The following is a 7,148-nucleotide window of genomic DNA, read 5'->3' on the forward strand; positions in this document are numbered from 1 at the left end:
CATCACCATCACCACCACCACCATCATCACCATCATCACCATCATCATCACCACCATCACCACCACCACCATCACCATCATCACCATCATCATCATCACCACCATCATCATCACCATCACCACAATCACCACCACCACCACCATCATCACCATCATCACCATCATCATCACCATCATCACCACCACCACCATCACCACCATCATCACCATCACCACCATCATCATCACCATCACCACCATCATCATCATCATCCTCATCATCCTCTTCATCACGATAATCATCATCACCACCACCACCATCACCTCCATTGCCGTCGCCATCACCTCCGTCACTGCACATACACACACAGAGATTCTCTCTCCCTCATCAGACTCATTTCTTGAACTCCGACCCCTATGGGAGCTCTGTCACTGCACCCAAGTGCTGTTGGCCTATACAGAATACAAGTGAGCACAACTGGCTCAGAGCTGTGGGTAGTACCAACGAGCGGGGGCGGGGGTCGGAACCCGACGTCAAGAATGCGCATCTTGCACGGGCCTAAAGATGTGTGGGTGAGGCTGGCCCACGCCAGCTGTGGAAGGATCGTCATCCGTTTCTCTGACGCGCCTGTTCCTCGGCCGGGCCAGCACCCACTTCTGCTCCTCTTAGACTGCTCTCCGGGATTTCTCTGAAGAGCCACCTATCCTGCATCTTTTGATGGATATGAGGCAGACCCCACCCCCAGACCCAGAAACGGTCCGTGGCTCATCTGGTCAGTTAGCATATTCCACACCTCCGGTCCCAGGGTTGGTTTGAAGTTGGACACATGGCCCAAGACAGGACAAGATTCAATTCTTTGAGTTGTTGCTGTGTATGTGTGTGTGTGTGTGTGTGTGCGCGCGTGTGTAAGCCTGGAAGATGGTGCTCTTTTCCCAGAAGTTTGCACACCCGGCGGGATGTGGCTGAGGAGGTTATGGGGACAACCTTCGCTGGCGACTGGGGCCTGGCTGAGAACGGAGAGCCCAACAGAGGATAGGCCACATGAGGGACCCTGGGAAGCACGTGAACCCCAGCACCCAGTTAGCTGAATCTGCTTTCGTGACCAGTAACTCTTCTCTTATTGCCATTTTCAGTTGGGTTTCTGTCACTCGTTATGAGCAAAATAGTCTTGGCATATTCGTATTCGTTTCCTTTCCTGGAAGATGTTTCCAGAAATGCTCCGGCCCCACCTGGCTGCCGCAGGGCTCGAAGGTCACGTCATCCTCCCAGCTTCAACTTCCTTCTCCAAGAAATGCGAGGAAAGTGAGGTAACACACACGCTGTTTGTCAACCGAGTTTCCCCCTCGGAATAAGAGAGGGGTGGACCCTCAAGGGTGTGGGCCCCGCCCTGCGCCCACCCCGTCGGCTCTAGGCCGGTCCTCTGGTTGGGATGATGAGCATGCTCTCCCTGCCCTGGTGCCCACCTCACCCAGGCGGTCTGTTCTCAGAGATTGCCATCCAAGCACAGCCACGCCAAAGGGCACCAGTCCCTTGAGAGTTCAGGCCAGGGGAGTGGGGTGGCTTCCCCAGACATCCTGGCACAGCCCTAGAGGCGGGCATGAGGGGCGAGACGAGGAAACCATCGCAGCCCCTCTGCCAGGGAGGCCTGCCTGACCATTCTCCTCCCTCAGCTCAAATGACCAAGATACCCTCTCAAAACGGGCTCGGCAATGCCCACAGGCATTGCTTTTCCCATTGCTTTGGAAGTGCCGGTCCGAGGCCCATCACTCACCGGCTGGGTGATCTTGGACAAGTGTCGGATTTTCTCATCTATAAAGTGAACACGAAAATCCGAAGGTGAAAGTTTGAGAGCGAGAGAGAGAACCGTTAGATTCTGTTCCCACAGGCCACACGCACGGGCCGCGGCGAGAGCTCTGACACAAGCGGGAGCTGGCCAAGGGTTCTCACTCAGACCTCGCCTCCTGCCAGGTCGCGATCGCCCCTGTGGATGAACAAGGCAGGGGTTACGGCGGTGCCACGGGGAAACGGACTCCCAAAGACTGACCGAACCACAGACACTGCAAATAATGACACGGGAGCGAAAAGAACCCAGAAGCCCCGTCCCTCCACGCGCCGCCACGCCCGAGTCCCCACGCCGCAACCGAGCATCTCCATCCCTCCCCTGGTCCTGCGCAGCTGCTCCCTCCCCCCTCCCTCCCCCTCTGTGCTCCTCCCCAAGGCCCCAGCGGGGGTACAGTCCGCATGCTCTGACACACTTTCATTTCCTGGCGCGAGAGACGCTGGAGGGGACCGGGGCCACTGACAGAACAGCTGCTGTGTGTTCCTTCCCAGACTGTTTGTCAAGCGGGTGCCTGCCAGTATTTCCACACGTAGCATCTCCAGCGCCGTGGGTCCAAATGCTTCCTTCCCTGCCTCCCCCTCAGTGTGGACGGGAAGAAGGAGGTGCGGCAGGGATAGAAAGAAATGAGTAACGTGAGAAGAGTGTGGGTCTAAAGCGGGTTTGGGGCCTCAGACCCCTGTGCTACCCCGATGGTTAGCCCCCCGCACCGTCTGCCCCTGGAGAAGGGGGCAGGATGGCGGCAAACAGCACGAAGCCTGGCTTCCCCTGAGAGAGATGGTCTTCCCCTGGGTCCGTGGCCCTGCTTGACAAGCAGTGATTAACACAGCAATCCTGGGAGGGAATCAGGAAGCAGCCCAGCCTCCGAAATTATCTCCCCTCTCCAGATGGCCACCCGTGTCCCGGATGGAGAAAAGGGAGCGGCTTCAGCTACACTTAGAAATATCTGTCCCAGGGGCGCCTGGGTGGCTCGGTCGGTTAAGCGTCCGACTTCGCAGCTCAGGTCAGGATCTCACGGTCCGTGAGTTCGAGCCCCGCATCGGGCTCTGTGCTGACAGCTCAGAGCCTGGAGCCTGCTTCGGATTCTGTGTCTCCCTCTCTCTCTGCCCCTCCCCTGTTCATGCTCTGTCTCTCTCTGTCTCAAAAATAAATAAACGTTAAAAAAAAATTAAAAAAAAAAAGAAATATCTGTCCCACTAGCTCCCCCGTGGGCTGGCTTCCCTTTGACAGGCTTCGAGTGTCTCCTCGAAGGTGTGACCGGATTTTCCCAAAACACACTTCCCTTTAGCAACCCAACAAGCCTCCCAGGTGTAGAATGCGGCCTCGTAAGGCTGTGCCGAGGAGCCTGGGGCCCAGCCAGCTGGCATCCAGGGTGGAGAGGGGGCCGGGGCTTGTGGTCCAGCTCTGAGCATCAGCCCGGCTTTGGGCAAGAAGCAAGCCCGGGACGTGTGCAGTCGCATGGCAGAGCTAGACACACAGCTGGACTACGTTTCCCAGACTCCCCAGCTGCAAGGTGCAGCCATGTGACCGAGTTCTGACCAATGGCATGGGAGCAGAACTGATGGGCTTCCCTCCCAGGCCCAGACCGGATCCAGGCTCTGTCCCAGGCTCTGTCCCCATGGCCAGCCGAGTACAGAGGATCACGGCGCTCAGAGGAGGAAAGAGCCGCGGGACCCTCAGGCGCCTGGGTGGAGCTTACACCTGCCAACTGGCCCCGATGACCTACGTTGAATAGTGACATGAGTTTTTAATGCCGAAAGTAAACGTTCTCTGTATTAAGCCTCCGAGATTTCATAGTTGTATCTGTCCCCACAGCTGGCATATTTTGCATTTGTTGATATAATGCCCCAAGTCAATATTTGGTCATTGGTCGAGACTTTATTTGCGGCAAATAACGGAAATCCCAACATGTACGGGCTTGAACAGAGTAAATGGAGTTTATTAGCTCCTGTAACTGGGAAGTGAGGGGCAGGCGGGGTCCAGGCATGGCTTGATCAGGGATCCAAAGCCGCCCAGGGAGTGCGTGCCTGTGTTGGCACAGCCCCCTAGGCTGGCTCTGAGTCAGCCAAGCCCCCGTCCGTGGGGGCCGAGGGGGCATCTGGCCACGACCGGCAGGGGCTGTCGTCCGGAGTTCTTCGAATGTCCAGGGGGACGTGAGCCCCCACTGTCCAGGCTGAGGCGCACTGACCCCTGAGCTTAGAGCCTCAGAGGGGAGGAGGAGTGCACCAGCCACGCTGGAGAGTCGTGGGGGCACTCTCGCTGGCCCCAGGGAGCCGGGGACACAGACACGGTGGGAGGGGCTGTGAGAGATTCTGGCACGGTCCACCTGCCCTCCTCCTTTCGGGAAACGGCGGCAGCCTGCGCGTGCACGATCCCAGCCCGGCCCGTGTGCTGCCGGGAGATCCTTGTTCCGCGTGGGGGGCGAGTGCGAGGCTCTCCGGTGACAGGCCTGTGAGCACGTCGCTCGGGGTTGGGTGGGGGTTGCTCTGCAGGAGCCGCTGAGCCAAGTCCTGGGACAGCAGACACGGGGGGCAGAGGCCCCGCTCAGCCGCGTCCCTGAGTCCCTCCCGCCCTGGGCCGTGCGGACAATTCCGCACGTCCCTTCTCTGCCTGCTGCTGCGTGGCTTTAACATCAGTTGTGGCCAAAGGAACGTGGGAAATACAGACCTGGTTCCACGGACAGAGTGTCTTCCTTCTCTACTGCGGTGAAACTTCAGATTCATCTGGTTTGCTGAGTTTGTGACCTTACGTGACACACACACCCCCCAGGGCGGTCTGGGGCCAGGCCGAGCCTAACGAATTCCCTGAAGTCTGGTCTCAAGATCCCGCCAAGGACCCCTCCCCTCATCCCCCTCAATGCCCTACTGCCAACTAAAAATAACGATGGTGACACTTCCCGCCGTGGACGGTGAGCATTTCGCCAGGCTCACGTGAATTCTCTCAATCTTACAGAGCGGTGAAACATAGCTTCAGAAACTGTGGCTCGTTTCCCGGGTCTCTAACGTACAATTACTAGGTGAAAATAGGGCCACGTCACGTGGTCTGGTCTCCCCACGTATCTAAAAGCACACGGAGCCCCCGCCCTGCCTTTGGGCTTCCTGGAACCACCACTGGCAAACGTGTGGGGCCCTGCGTGGCCCGTGCTGCAGCCCCACCCCTCCAAGCAGGGGGGAAGGGGCCTGGCCTGAGCACCTGCCGCCCCCACAGGTCACGCTCGCAAGCACGCTCCCGAGCCCCGAGCCTCTGCCCGGCCCTGCTTCTCTCGGACTCTGGGGGAAACCTTTGGAGAAGAGGCAGGAGAGAAGCAGGAGCCGCCCAGCCTCCGCGGAGACAGACTCGCAGCACAGCTTCTGCTCGGCAGGGAATGTTCCAACTTCCGCGGGAGCCGCGTCCACCGGCGCAGCCCCGCCATCTGGAACGTTCTGACTCGGATCCACTGGTGTTTACTTTCTAAAACTTTGCATGGCTGGGGCCTGAGATGGGGAGCAGCTGTGTGTGGAAAACACGTGCTTCCTCTCATATGCCGCAGTGACGCGTAACAGCTTGCCTTCAGTCTTTTAAAAAACACAAACCAAAAAAAGAAGGAAAGAGAGAAAGAGCGTTGCCAAGGGCTCCCCTCCTGGAGGAGAGATACTGGTGATTCTGGAAGAACGGAAACGGCCCTGGAAGGGGGAACGGCCGCACACAGGTGAGCTGGGTGGTGCCGGTCGGTGCAGAGGACATGGCGGCAGGTGCGTGCCGCGTGAAGGGCCTTCTGCGCGGGATCAGGGGCCCCCAGCCGGCAAGAACCCCACACGCATCTGCCCGGGCTGCTCTGAGACGTGCAGGCCAGGGGAGGGGGTGGGAGTCGTGAGTGGGGAGATTGGGGTCTCAGCTCCAAGCTGGCCCTCTGGCCCCACGTCTGTCCAGGCCGTGTGGGGAGTGGTGGCAGCCTGACTAGAACTCATTCATTAGAAGCCGCATTAACCCAGGAAATCTGACGCTGGGGGATGGCCAGATGAGCCTCGGGGCCGAGACCAGAGCCTTGGGTCTCGCCAAGCCCCCCTCTCCGACCCACCCCTTGACTTTCACGTCTCCCTGACTCCCTCCGTGCCGAGCCCCCAGACCCACACTCCATAAGGCTTTGTCTCCCTTAAGTTGCCCCTCTCGACCCCTCACATGGCAACAGAACCAAGGGGCCACAGCCCCCAGGTAAAGACTGCATTTCCCAGCCTGCCTTGCAACAAGATGTGGCCACGTGACCCATCCTGGCCAATCAACTGTGGCGAGGGTGATGCCCAGAAGGCTGAGGCAGACATCCTCCCTTCCCGGGTGGAGAGCCGTCCCTGGGACCCCACAGGTGTAGAGGGAGAAGGAAGACATATCCAATGAAGGAAGCTGGACGATGCCAGAAAGGCCTCCCCCACCGTCAGAGATCCTGCTCAAGCCACGGCTGGCCTGAGAATTGGCCCACCCGGACGCACATGAGCCAGAGAACGGTCGCTTCAGCACTCGTCACCCATAGGTCTGTGTCTCTCAGCCAACTTGATAGAAATGCAATCCCGTGACTATCTGCTGAATGTCTTTCTTTCCTGACGGACTGGAAGGCTCCCTGGAAAATCTCCAGATACAATGTTTGTTGAATGAAGGAGGGAAGGATCAACGGGCAGACGGTCCACACAGACACTGGTGAAACAGACTGGTTCTCTGTGGTCCCCTCCGTGGGGAGTGGGCCCAGAACAAGGGATGCACACCCAACTCGGAGAAGTTGTCAGAGCCGAGTGAAGCTTCTGTCTCTGGTCTTGACACTGAACTGGATACGTGGCCATTTTCAACCCGAATCGCCCAAATCGAGGAGCCAGGAAGCTCGGCTTCAAGGAAGGATTCGTCAGACAGGACATCTTCTGTGTCACCCGGGACAAAGCGGTTTGTTTCCATTATCCCTGGGCTTTTATTATCCTGGCTCCTGATCGTCTCCTTTAATTAAGCCGTAATTAAGCGACCAGGATGCTTGCCTGGTGTTAACGAACACGCTCTCAGGCATGGCTCTGCCAGGGGGCCCCAGCGGCCAGCAAGGAGAATCCTTGTGTCTCCTGACCTCTTCTGGTCCTTGGCTGCCGTGAGGGGACGCTGTCACCAGGAGTGCACCGGGAAGGAGCAGAACCGGGCGGCAGTGGAGTGGGGGTGGGCTCTTCCCGCCCCCCCCCCCCCCCCCCCGTGTCCGGCAGGTGGAGGTGACTGCGGCTTCCAGACACAGGTCACAGCGACTACCGGCTCTCAGCTCCGGGACTCATCTTCCCTTGTGTCTAGCTAGCCTCAGCCATGCGTCTGACCCGGTCCTTTGTGTCATAG

This window comes from Panthera uncia, assembly GCF_023721935.1.
Source record: "Panthera uncia isolate 11264 chromosome D3 unlocalized genomic scaffold, Puncia_PCG_1.0 HiC_scaffold_9, whole genome shotgun sequence".
Lineage (NCBI taxonomy): Eukaryota > Metazoa > Chordata > Mammalia > Carnivora > Felidae > Panthera > Panthera uncia.